General features: G+C 40.3%; 1 long non-coding RNA gene across 1 annotated transcript in view; it reads left to right on the top strand.

Moving 5' to 3' along the window:
- The window catches only part of LOC141981611 (uncharacterized), a 32,714-nt gene extending 20,424 nt beyond the window's left edge, over window positions 1-12,290 (top strand). Inside the window, exon 3 of the long non-coding RNA XR_012637856.1 lies at window positions 12,207-12,290. This is a non-coding gene — a long non-coding RNA (uncharacterized LOC141981611). The remainder of the gene's footprint in view (window positions 1-12,206) is intronic.
- Window positions 12,291-13,851: the final 1,561 nt, after the last annotated feature.

The raw sequence follows: 13,851 nt of genomic DNA, 5'->3' as shown, positions 1-13,851 counted from the left end.
TAGTCTTAACTGAAAGCAGCTTACAGAAGTGTTCCTGTCCTTGACACTCAGATGCCCAACTCCCAATGGGGTCCAAACCCTGAATAAATCCATTTTACCCTGTATAAAGGTTATACAGGGTAAACTCAAATTGTTCACCCTCTATAACACTGACAGAGAGATATGCACAGCTGTTTGCCCCCCTTCCCCCACCCCAGGTATTAATACATACTCTGGGTTAATTAATAAGTAAAAAGTGATTTTATTAAATACAGAAAGTAGAATTTAAGTGGTTCCAAGTAGTAACAGATAGAACAAAGTGAATTACCAAGCAAAATAAAATAAAACACACAAGTCTATGTCTAATCAAACTGAATACAGATAAAACCTCACCAGTTCCAGTAAGCTTTCTTTCACAGACTAGTCTCCTTCTAGTCTGGGTCCAGTGATCACTCACACCCCCCGTAGTTACTGTCTTTTGTTCCAGTTTCTTTCAGGTGTCTTTGGGGGTGGAGAGGCTCTCTCTTTCACCAGCTGAAGACAAAATGGAGGGGTCTCCCAAGGGCTTAAATAGACTTCCTCTTGTGGGTGGAGACCCCCTCCTCTCTCCTATGCAAAGTCCAGCTACAAAATGGAGTTTGGGAGTCACCTGGGCAAGTCACATGTCCATGCATGACTGAGTTCCTTACCAGCCAATCCGCATTCCTGGGAAAGCTCAGATGTGGATTGGAGTCTCCAAGTTCATTGTTGGCTTAAGGGCTTCTTGATTGGGCACTTACTGAGAATAGACTTTTCTCAGGAAGCTGACCAACTGCTTCACTAAAACCTACTTAAAATCAGACAGGCATACAGCCAATATTCATAAAGTCAAATACAAAAATGATACATGCATACAAATAGGATTAATAGATTCAATAGATCATAACCTCTCCAGAGATGTGTTACATGGCATATGTAGCATAAAACATATTCCAGTTGTGTCATATATATATACACACACACATTCATAAGCATTTCCATAAAGCCTTATGGGGGGCACCGTCACAAATGCCATCTAATCTAAGGTGTGATGTAAAAGCAAAGTCCTGCCCACTTGAGGCTGTTAAAGATCTATCTGATGGTACTTTTTTTTACCAAAGTAGCACTACAGAACCCATGTCCAGGCCAGATTCCAATAAAACGGCATTTTACTGGATGGAATCCTGGCCCCATTCAACTCAAGGAGAGTGTTGCCATTGATTTGAATGGGACCAGGATTCTACATTATGCCTAAATAAATTCTCCCACAACTGAATAAGTTATTGAATCCTAAACTGTTGTATAGTGTTCCTGTGCAGAATTATACAATTTCTGTGTGTCATTACAAAGAAGGCTACATTTTCGTGCTGAGTAAAATTTCCCAATTATATTTGCAATGCACTCTGGTTTCCTGTAGAGCCAAAGCTTATATGTACATGCATTATTGCATATAAGATACCATTATTTTTAGGATAACTTCCTTAAAATGCTGTTTGTAGCAAGTTTCCTGTTATGTTTTTACGTTGAAACACTGTGTAATTAACTGGCCCCACTTGTCCATTAAGATAAATGATGGGAGAACAAATAATATTGCTAGTGCAAAAATGATTGTGAACATATGTTATCCTTCTTGTTCTGAAAAGCTCATTCTAGCAGGCTTTTGGGTGGACTCTTCTTGCACTTTCATTCTCAGACTATTTTATTACTGGACAGAACCAGAAAGTGCAGAGGTGACACAGGGAGAGGAAAAATTAACCATTTTTTTTTCAAAATTCAAAAAAAAAAAACAAGGCACAGTTAGAATTTTAAGTGAAAGTTTGGTCTGTTCTTATTTTATCCAAACTGTTTCAACCATCCCTATTCAGCTCATCATCTGCTGATGAATAATACATGGATAAATATTGCTACCTAGATACCCTATGAATTCAAAAGTAGCTTATAATCCCCCAGTTAGGTTTTAATAATAGTACGACTTTAATCCTCTTGATCTGAGTCATAACTAATTGTTACTGTAGATCTGTGAAAATTTGAGGGAATAAAGAAAAAGGGGGGTAGAGGACAGAAAAAAAACCCAACCAAACCCATTGAAGTAATTGCACTTAAGGAAAGATTCTTTTTAGCCTGAGCAGGAAGCTTGTGATACTTCCTATTATAGTCACTTTTTAAAATAGTCTTTCGGATGATTCAGTTAGAAATCCTCATTGTGCTCTAGCTATTAACAGAAACAACTTGAATTTCTTCATGAACGTAACTAAGTCCAGGGGGACAAGCTTTATAATTTCCAGAAGCCCATTTGTGTGTGAAATTTTCCATTGACTAGACTCAAACTGCATATTTACTTTTCTAAAAATGTATTTAGTTGGCATCTCACACTCTTTTTGCTATCCAATATTCAAGTGAAATATCTGGCTTCTTTTGTTTAAAAAAAAAAATCTAACCAGTACCATTAAATTAACTATCTTTGTAAAATACTCAATCTGTGAGTTGATCAATTTACCTCCCCTCACTAAAGGCCTACCAAAAAAAGGTGGACTTTGCAGCATATCCAGAAGGTTAATCCATCTGTTGAAGCAAGGGGAAAACAAGTTCCAAAGTAGAGAAGCCTTCACAGAGAAGGACCGCACCCACCCCTTCGTATTTAAACCTAGTGGTGATTGCACAAACATACTTATTAAACAGCCTTATTAGGCACCTATGTGGTGTGGAAGTACTAATTTTAGTCATCTAAATAGTGATTAGATAGGCCCTGATTCTCCTCTCATCAGTGAATAACTCCACTGAAGTCAGTGGAGTAACACTGGTGTAGTATAAACCAGTGTAGGAGAGGGGAATTCAGTGCTGTACAATCTAAGTGCCAATTTAGTCACCATAATTGATATTTAGAGATGAGCCTGAACTGAAAAATTCAGATCCTGATCTTGATTTCAAAGTATACCCTATTGTGCCCCAAATTTGAGAGAGATGAGATCCGAAGGGTTTGGTTCAACTGATATAAAGATAGGGAACATCAAGAAAATTCTCATCCAGATACTGAATCCTCATACACACCATTATTATTATTAGTAGTAGTAGTATTCATGTATTTATTTGTATTATAGTAGTGCCTAGATACCTTAACCAAGACTGAGACACCATTGTGCTAAGCACTGTGCAAAACACACAGCGAGAGACAGTCCCTTCCCAGAAGAGTTTACAATCTAAATAGACAAGACAAAGGGTGGGAGAGGCAATGGGTGAATTGACTTACTGTGATGGGGCATCTAGCCCATAAAGGGTTAAAAGAACCCTAGGGAGGCTGTGCAACTGGCAGCCAATTGGAGAGGACCATGAGGAGCAGCCATTCAGGGTTGGACTAGCCCATACAAGAAGAGCAGAGCAGGTCAGTTACTCCCTGGAGCTTGGAGAGGGAGGAGGCGGTGGTGGTGGTGGTGGTGCCTGCCTGCCTGCCTTGCAAGCAGAGGGCAGCCAGTACCTTGAACAGAACATTGCTGGGCAGGATCTGGGGAGTGAGCTCCTGGCTGAGTGCTGGCATGCTGAGGCTCTGAGACAAAGGTGGAGAAGGTGCTGGGGCTGTGGGAAAGTGGCCCAGGGAACTAGAGTGCAGGGTTGGAGGGGATGCAACATGTGGCTGCCATTGACCGGGTTCCTGGGTGGGGGCCTGGAGTAGTGGGTGGTCCTGGGGCCCCACTCCTGCCCACTTGCCATTGAGGAAATGGCTGGACAGTGGACTATGGTTCTCCTGGAAGCGTGGAGAACAGAGAGTGACAAAGCCAGAGGGCTGTGTCCTGAAGAGGATGCTGTTTGTTGGGACAACTCACATCTGGGAGCAGAAGTGATGGTGGCGAGATGTCACCAGATGAGGGTGCATGGATGGACTAAGCTAATTCCCAGGACAGCCAGCAGGAGGTGCCACAGCAGTGAGTCAAACCCCGTCACACTTACCCACATCAGATCAGCAACAGAGTTAAGGACAGAACTGGAAATCTTCCAGTGAAGCAGTTTAGCTGGAAAATGCCAATTTGTTGTAACTGAAATTTTCCGTGATAGTGGGCTGGGTTTGATGAACTTTCCCCAAATCACAAGCTGGGTGGGCTGCTGGGGAGCCAAGCAATGTGGACTGCCTGAGGCCAGCGATGCCAGGCTTCCAAAACCTGTGGCTCTAGGGCAGCTGTGCTCTTTGGCTTTCCCCGGAACTAGGGACCTTGGCTCCTTGTGCCTACAGCTTTAGGGCAGCCCTGCTGTGCAGACTGCCCAGGTCCATGCCATGCCAGGACTTCCAAAGTTTCCAGGTTCCCTGCCACAGAGCTGGAAGCTGTGGGATCCTCGACTCTAACTGGGGTTTGGCTTCTCATTTCCTGCCACAGAGCTGTAAGCCTGGAAGTCTTAGAGGCTCGAGGTAGTGCGCTAAATAAAAATAGCAGTGTGGACATTGGGGCTCAGGCTGTCAAGCCTATCCAAAACCATAGGCTTGAGAGTCTAAGCTCCATCCCCTGTACACTATTTTTAGAGCACTAGCTTGAGACCTGCTAGCATGCGTCTGTCTATCAGGGCTGGGAGATTCACTCCAAGCAGCAGCGTACATGCACCGTCAGTATATGCCATGGAGCTGGGAGGCTCTGGGACAGGCTTCCAAGTCCGAGGCTCTGGGGCGGCCACACCATGCAGGCTGTCCCAGAGACAGGACCCACTGGGCTTCCAGACTTTTGGGCCAGCTGGCTCCCCAGGCTGCCCGCTCAGGAATTGGGCAACCTGGGGAGTCATCTAGCCCAGAGACTGGAATGAGTTCCTTGTCTCAGAGCAGACCTCGTGAAAGGGCTGCCCTGGAGCAAAAGACCCTGGAGCCCTGGCAGCTGCTGACCAGCACTGACATTCTTGTCAGTTTCAATGCTAATAACAGGAACATGACAAAAATGTCAATTTCGCTCAGCAGCTGCTGCTCTGGGGCTCATATTTTGTTTTAGAAACACCATGTTTTGGTGTTTTCTGAAATGAATTTTTTTCAGGATATCCAGTTCTTGAGAAATTTTAGAAAAATTTGGTTTTGTTCTGATTTAGAGTAAAACCAAATTTTGAAATGGTGAAATTTTTCACAAACCAGAAATGGGAGTTTTGGCCAGCTCTTGGTGGAATCCAGGCCTCCTGACTCCTAATCCAGTTGGCTGTCCAGAGATCACACACATGCAAAGATTTTAGGTGATGAATATGGGGTTTGACTTGGGCCTATGTCTAATCATGGCATAAAACAGAATGGTCCTAAGAACCCTGGTACATCAGTGGGGTAAAAATCCAGCAATGAGATACAGCAGTATATGCTGTCAAACTCTTTCTACTGAAAATCCGTGACAGCCCATTCTAAAAGAGCAACTATTTGTCGTTCTGCCCACTTGTGTGTTGTGGCCAACATTCAAAACATACTAGGAAAGTGTATGTAACATTTATTGCCTCTTTATGCTTTCTTAAGTGTAATAAAATCCACATTGAGCTGCAATGACTCAACTACCATTTCTATCAAAACATCAGCTGAAGCAGGAGCTTCTAACTTATTTGGAACTCAGTGTGTTAGTATGTTCTTGAATAGCTGAAGATTATATGGAGCCAAATTGTCATTTCACACCAGCTTTACAATAGTGTAACTCCAGTGACTTCAGTAAAGTTACTCCTGACTTACACCAGCATGAATGGAGAATTGGGCCCTGTGTCTGTAAAGTAGTCCAGAGAGCAAAGCTTTTTCTGTAAAGCTGTCTGTGAGCATTGTGGAAAGGATAAAGGAAAGGAAACAAAAATATAAATGATTTAAAAAAACAATGTAGCTCACAGGTAGTGGATGTGGTGTTGAGACACTTCGGTGTGCAGTGGCCTTGTCGCACTATATCTTCGAGGGCACAACGCTGGGTTTTTTGTCTATAGAACATAGCAAATGACACAACAAAGCATTGTCTGTATTCCCAGGCAGGCAATTGTTTTATTTCATTACTACATTATTTGCACCGTAAACTATATGAGCATCAAACTCACATATCCTAAATTATATTCTCTGCTCCGAGTTGCATGTTGTTATGGAGGTGTCGGCAGCCATATCAGAGTTAGTTGCAATGATATTTGCAGATATAGTGAGTATAAAGTTATTTTGTTCATTATGAAAAATGGAAACATAGATGCTCAATGATGAATCCCTGTTTACAATTATATTTTGAGACTTATAATTTAACTAGTTTTTAACGTAATTAAAAGCGTACCATTTCTCATTCTCATTAATTAGGATTGTTGTGTGGTATCAAGTCAAATGCCTTACAGAACTCTAAATGTATTACATCAACATCTATTACCTTTCTCAACCAAACTTATAATCTCATAAAAAATATATAAAGTTAGTGTGGCTTGACCTTTATTCCATAAATCAATGATGACTTGTATTAATTATGACCTCCTTTAATTCTGTATTAACTGAGTTCCAAATCAGCCACTCCATTGTTTTGTCGAGATTGATGTCAGACTGACAGGACTATGCTTATCCAGGGCATCCCATTTATTCTTTTTAGCAATTGTCAAAACCTTAACTTTCTGTCTTCTGGAATTTCCCTGGTAGTTCAAGACTTATTGAAAATTAACATTAATGGTCTAGAAAGCTCCTCAGCCAGTTCTTTTAAAAGTCTTGGAAGCAAGTTATTTGGACCTGCTGATTTAAAAATGTCTAAGTTTAGTAGCTGCTATTTAACATAAGCTTTTGCTACAGCTGGAGTAGAAAATATTTCATCATATGATGATATGGATGTTAGCTGTTTTCCCCCCAAAGATGTAACAGAAATATTTGTTGAACACTTCTGCCTTATTGTTGACAATTCTACCATGTCCATCTAGTAATGGATTAATACCAATGTTAGGGTTCATTTTGTTCAAAAAACCCTCTTTTTTTCTAATTGTCTCTTCTGGCCATAGATTTCTCTTTATATCCCTTTGCTTCCCTTATCAATTTTTCTACACATCCTAGCTTCTCATTTATATTCATTTTTTCTCTCTCTACTATGGGATTGTGGCTTTTTGGGCATCTAGTAAAATGTTCTTAAGCAGTTTCCAATTATCATTCACATTTTTCTGTTTAAATTCTTTCTCTAGCTGATGGGGCTCATAATTGTTTTCAGCTTTGTGAAATTGGTCCTTTTAAAACGCCAAGTACATATTACTGGTTTGGACTTCATTCTGTTTGCACACACCAATGTAACCAAATTATGATCAGTTGCACCTAAGCAACCACAATTTTTTTTAAAAAGAAAAGGAGGACTTGTGGCACCTTAGAGACCAACAAATTTATCAGTCTCTAAGGTGCCACAAGTCCTCCTTTTCTTTTTAAGGATACAGACTAACATGGCTGCTACTCTGAAACCAACAATTTTTTTTGTTTTTAGTTCTGAGATCAATTCCTCTTTGTTTGTTGAGTTGAGGTCTCATGCAGAATTTACCCATGTTGGATGCAGCAGTCCTCCAGCATATGCCGCTCAGATAGAAGTCCCCCATAATAATGCAGCTTTTTTCCTCCTACACATTATATATGTGTGTTTAAGGAGACAGTCATCCTGTTCTCTAGTATGATATGGTGGTTTGTAGCAGACACCAAGTAGTGTCCCATCTTGTGCTTTATCTGTTACGTCAATCCATAAGCATTCAAGATTATTTGCTTCAGAACTATCAGTAACTTTTAAACAGGTAATGCCATTTTTTCACATAGAGTGCCACTCTCCCTCCACTTCTATCCATTTGATCCTTCCTAGACAGGTTACAACCAGTGGGGGTTTTTTTTGTTTGTTTTTAAACATTCTGGTCAGGTGAATCTCCCACCAGGTTTCAGTCATTCCAAGAAGTCAAATCTATGCTCATTAATGATCAGTTCCAATTCCTTTTGTTTTGTTACCCAGGCTCCTAGGATTGGAATATAGGCAATTAAAGAATTTCTTCTCTTCAGGTCCCTTGGTACTTTAATTAGTTTTATTCTTGACATCTTGAATTTGTGCTAAATGAGTGCTCTCTTGTTCGCCCTTCCATTTTATTGTTTCTCACCCTTCTGACACACTATAGCCAGCCTGTCCCTTGGAAGATTGGTTCCCCTTCTACTAAGATAGAAGTCATCCAAACTGTCCAGCCGCCTCTCTCTAAAGAAGGTGGACCAGTGTTCGACACACCAAAATCCTCAACCTTACACCACTTACCTAGCCAGAGGTTTGCTTCCAGAATCTTATGACTTTTGTCTTCCTTCACTTTCATGACGGAACAGATCTCAAAGAAGAGATATTACTTGGATATTCCTCTCCTGTAGCACCCTTTAAAAACCCGTGAAGTCATCTATAATCTGTGAAATATCACATGAAACTGAATCATTAATGCTGGTATGGACCATTACAAATGGATTCTTGCCTGTAGACTTCAGAAGCCTATCCAATCTTAGGTGATATCTCATGTCTTGTCTCCAGGAAGACAACACACCATTCTATTGTCCACATATCCCTTGTAGAACATTATTTCCATTCTTCTTAGTATATGTGTATATATACTTTCAGATATGGGTTGTCTGTTTTCCTTAGTATATGTACATATATACTTTCAGATATGGATTGTCTGTTTTCCTTGCCCTCAGAGTGTCACTGCTAAATACACGTTTGAACAGATAATTTAAATCTTTACACTAAACAATCTGTTCAAACGTGTATTTAGCAGTGACACTCAGAGTACCTTTCCCAGATCTGAAGAAGAGCTCTGTGTAAGATCAAAAGCTTGTCTCTTTCACCAACAGAAGTTGGCCCAATAAAAGATATTATCTCACCCACCTTGTCTCTCTAACATCCTGGGACCAACATGGCTACAGCAACACTGCAAACAACCATGTAATATTGATTGTATTAAACAGCATACATATAGCTCGTACAAAAAATGTATATAGACTGTATTGCATATACAATTAAATAATTATATATTTTTCTGTGAAGAAATTCTGTCCTTGTGTTCTTTAAAAATTCAGTATGGTATTTAACAATAAAGTTGTACATACTATTGCCTGTTTGATAGTAAGATTGTGATGTCCTATCTTTCAGTACATAAAACTAGCAATTTTAATAAAATATGTCACTTTAGTTTGGAGCTTAAGCAGAGGACATAGGCAAATATTTTTCAATTTGTTAGGCCACCGGCCCAAAGCATGGAAGTAAATCCTTCTGATGAGTCATGTCACCACATTGTAATTCCAACACTCCAATTTTCTGAAATTAACCAGATCCATGCCACACTTTGCTATACTACTGCAGCCTCAAATGCTTCCAGAATGTTTTCCAGGGCTGCCTTGAGGTTGTACCAGAGTGGGAGCAATCACACAGAGATGGGGAGGAGGGGGAGCAGAAGGGAGAGGGGTGCTTTGCTGTTGGTAACTGATTTAAGTTAAGTTATGAGCTCATGAATCAGGAAAATGATTTATTTTCTGTTCATATTCTGTGTCAGGTTCCCTTCGTGCTGTTACTCATGTAAACGTGGAACAATTACATTGACTTCAGTTGAGTTATTCTGCATTTAACCAGCAAAAGTGAAATCAAAATCTGATCCTGTGCATACAGACTATCACTGAAAGAAAAGGAATACTTGTGGCACCTTAGAGACTAACCAATTTATTTGAGCATAAGCTTTCGTGAGCTACAGCTCACTTCATCGGATGCATACTGTGAAGTGAGCTGTAGCTCACGAAAACTTATGCTCAAATAAATTGGTTAGTCTCTAAGGTGTCACAAGTACTCCTTTTCTTTTTGTGAATACAGACTAACACGGCTGTTACTCTGAAGACTATCACTGGTAATTCCACCAGTGAAAGGAAAGAAAAATTGTAAAGTAATGCCGACTGCTGCAATTTCTTAACCTTTTTGGGGTTTCTTTATGTGTTGCTTTTGGAGGTGCTTTCCTTCTTGATTGTGCCATCTGGCAAATCTCTTACTGAAACTGTGCCAGTCTTCAACATTGCTACAAAAAATCAATTGACTGCCATTATGCTTCTGTTTAAAGCATTACTATTCCTTGTAGAGCGAAAAAAGTTACATCAGCCCCAAGATTATGCTATCTAGGGAAATGTGTCTGGAGTCCTTTGAAGTTTCCCTTTCAGTCATTCATAATTATAAAAGATCTTCGTTTTTCAGTGCAGAAGGCCTGATGACTGCATTCAGGAGCTGGTTAGCTCTTTAAAGCCCAGTAGTCCAAACTGTAGTATTTGCTCTTCATATGGTGGTATTGAATGGTTTGCCAATTATTGTGCTGCATGCAGTGTGGGAATGGGTCAACAGAGAATGTGTACCCATCTGTTGGGGGGCAGGGGAAGTGTATGTTTCTGAAGCACTACAGCATGAGTTTGGGTACACTCCATTTAAAATACATTTCACAACAAGCTGCAAAGGCACCCATTTTAAGCAAAATGTAATTTGCTGTTGAAATCTCACGGGTTAAAAGGAATGTTCTTTTCAGAACGGCCTAATTGTGTAACGCCAACAGACCTGGGTCGTCGGCGGACAGGATCAAACCTGCGATCTTTGGAGCTTAGTGCATGAGCCTCTACGGCATGAGCTAAAAGCCAACCGTCTGTAGAGCAGGCTCATTTAACTCTCTCTAAGTGGTCTTGGTGCCACTAGATGGGAAGCTGTGTGGGTTACAATTGCACAAAGAATGTTGTCTTTGTTTTGACTCTTACTTCCAGTGTGTGTGAATAGGTATTAGAAACAGGAGCTTTCTGTCCTCCTTCCCTTTGTTTGTGCCAAGATATTGGGATGCATCAGGAGCCCACATATTCCAAAAGAAAGCATGTCAGCCTTCAACGCTGCTGACCACCTGCCTTGGCATAAGTGTGCAGTCAGTCATATCCTAGGAAAGTTGGAGATATCCCATATAATTATGTTATAAGATGAACTTTCCCAAAGCAGAAATGTAAAATTATAGTGCAGCAATTAACGGTGTCCTGGAGAATTAATCTGGAGCTAATTTGCTGTCATTGGACTTGTGTTATGTAACTATAGTATAGTATCATATGCATGTATTTTATTTAACCTAATTTCCTTATTTGATAGTGTTACTGGCCTAGTGGATTGGGGTGGGGGGGGGGAAGCAGTAGATGCAATACATATTGATTTAATTAAGGCTTTTGACACAATCCCACATGACATTCTCATAAACTAGGGAAATGTGGTCTAGATGAAATTACTATAAAATAGGTGCACAACTGGTGTAAAGACCAGTGGTACACTGTCAAACTGGATCCCGCAGGGTTCAGTCTTGGGTCTGCTACTATTCAATATTTTAGTTAATCGATAATGGAATGGACAGTATGCTTATAAAAGTTACAGATGACACCAGGCTGGGAGGGGTTACAAAAACTTTGGAGGACAGGATTAGAATTCAGTGTGACCTTGACTAATTGGAAAATTGGGCTGAATTCAACAAGATGAAATTTAATAAAGACAAGTACAAGTACTTAGGAAGGAAAAAATCAAATGCACAACTACAAAATGGGGAATAACTGGCTAGGTGGTAGTACTGCCAAAAAAGGATCTGCGGGTGTTTCTGATCTACTATCAATGTGACACAATTGCAAAAAAGGCTATTTTCATTCTGGGGTGTATTAACAGGGGTGTTGTAAGTAAGACAAGGGAAGTAACTGCCAGCCTTCAGCAGGAGTTCTGTGTCCAATTCTGGGTGCCATACTTAAGGAAAGATGTGGATAAATTAGAGAGAGTCCAGAGGAGAGCGACAAAAATGATAAAAGATCTAGAAAACCTGACCTAGGAGGAAAGGTTTAAAAAAAGGGCATGTTTAGTCTTGACGGAGGACCTGATAACAGACTTTGAATTTGTTGAGGCCCATTATAAAGAGGACTCTGATCAATTGTTCTCCATGTCCACTGAAGGTAGGACAAAAGTAATGGGCTTAATCTGCAGCAAGGAAGATTAGATATTAGGAAACCCTTTCTCATTATAAGGGTAGTTAAACACTGGAATAAACTATGACATGTGATTCCATATTCTTCATGAAAATATGCTTATGAAATGAATGACATAACTGAAATATACTTTATGCAGGATGGCTCATATGAGATCATTGGAAAGGTTATGATTTACTGAATGCAATTATCCAATTTGTAGGCCTGTATCATTTCTGTATCTGAAGTTAGGAATATTCACTATGTATCTGTATTTCAGCTATGTTGCTTTGGGTGACGCCCACTGCTAACACTTAAGGTACAACAATGGAAAAGCCAGACAGGGTGGATGGCTCATCAGCGAGGACCATGGACTGTGAAAAGCTTGGCCTTCCTGTGGACGCTCCATACTGCCACTGAGTCATGGATGCTGTGATACTACAGAGTCAGGTGGTCTTGTCACCTGATACTAAATTACCCGGAACTTCTAGTAACTTTCCACTGTAAGGGAAGGGGGGTCAAGTTTGGGAAACAAAGGATTCCTGCCTTATGTAAATCCTATTGAAGGGTGGGGAGGAAGGTAAACCAGACTCCTCCTCTCCATGGCTGTCTGCCCAAGAAGAAAAACCTGCAAAGGCACCTGAAGGGAAGGCAAGGGGGGAGTCCAGACTGAGACAGGGGTCCAATCTGAAAAGGAATATAACTGGAACTCTGAACCACAGAAACTTTGCAACCTGCCTGCAACAATAAGGGTGAGAAATATGATTTGTAACCAATTTCTTTAGTGAAACTAGTTTAGTTTGCCTGTTTTATTTCATTTGCTTAATATCTGCGTTGTTCTGTTTGTTGCCCCTTTTACCACTTAAAATCTGACTTTTATAGTTAATAACATTTGTCTTTTTTAATTATTAAACCCAGGGTGGAGGTGGATTTCATAATATATCTTTGGGAGGTGGACATCTGTGTTCTGAGGCAAGTCCCTTAAGCTGAGCCTTCCCAGAACTGATCTCCCTGGCTGTTTCCTTCTGCAGTTGGGGGTAGCCCTGCCTGTGTGTGTTGGAGCAGGCTTAATAGCCTGACTCAGCAAGACAGGTAAAAAGGGTGCCCAAACTGGCATAACAGGTGGGCTCAGTGGTATCTGAGCACATCAGGTTGCATCCTAAGGGGTCCAACCCGTCACGTAAACTTCCAAGGGAGATTGTAGAATCCCCATCATTGGAGGTTTTTAAGCACAGGTTAGACAAACATCAGTCGGGGGTGGTCTAGGTTTTATTTCTCTTACCCCAGTGCAGGGGGCTGGAATTGATGACTTCTCAAGGTTCCTTCCAGCCCTACATTTCTATAATTCTGATTTTTTTTTTAACTTCAACATTTGAATAGTTTACATAAAACAATAGTATCTTATAATATTTTAGATTCTGAAAGTATGACTGTATGAATCGTTAGATGTGAATTTCTCCCATATTATTAGGAACTGACTGCCATAACTGAAATGGTATTTTGCCCTAGCTTTGTAATAACTGCTCAGATCTGACCAGTGATCTCGCTGTAAGACCAGTGAACTTGAGCAGGCAACCTTGATCTCCTCCAATATGGTTGGAAGTTAACACTTTTTGTATATTATTTGAATGATTCCATTGATTTGCAATAATATCTTGGATTTGACTTCAATGTCATATTAAATATGCTTAAAATATTATACCATGCTTCCAACAGACAGCTATACTATATCATATAACACAGTTATCACCTTTATTGTGTGAGCTGTACAGTTGCCTTATATAATTTATATTCTTGCCAAGATTGCTAAATAATGTCATCATCAGAATTTACACTATTCCCTAGGTATCTATACCTGGCAGCAAGTATAGGAAATACAGCAAACAGTAAGGTTACATTATCTAATTATGTAGAAAAAAAAGGGC

Source organism: Natator depressus, chromosome 2 (genome assembly GCF_965152275.1).
Source record: "Natator depressus isolate rNatDep1 chromosome 2, rNatDep2.hap1, whole genome shotgun sequence".
In the NCBI taxonomy this organism is placed as follows: domain Eukaryota; kingdom Metazoa; phylum Chordata; order Testudines; family Cheloniidae; genus Natator; species Natator depressus.
This window is presented reverse-complemented; position numbering and strand designations above follow the sequence as displayed.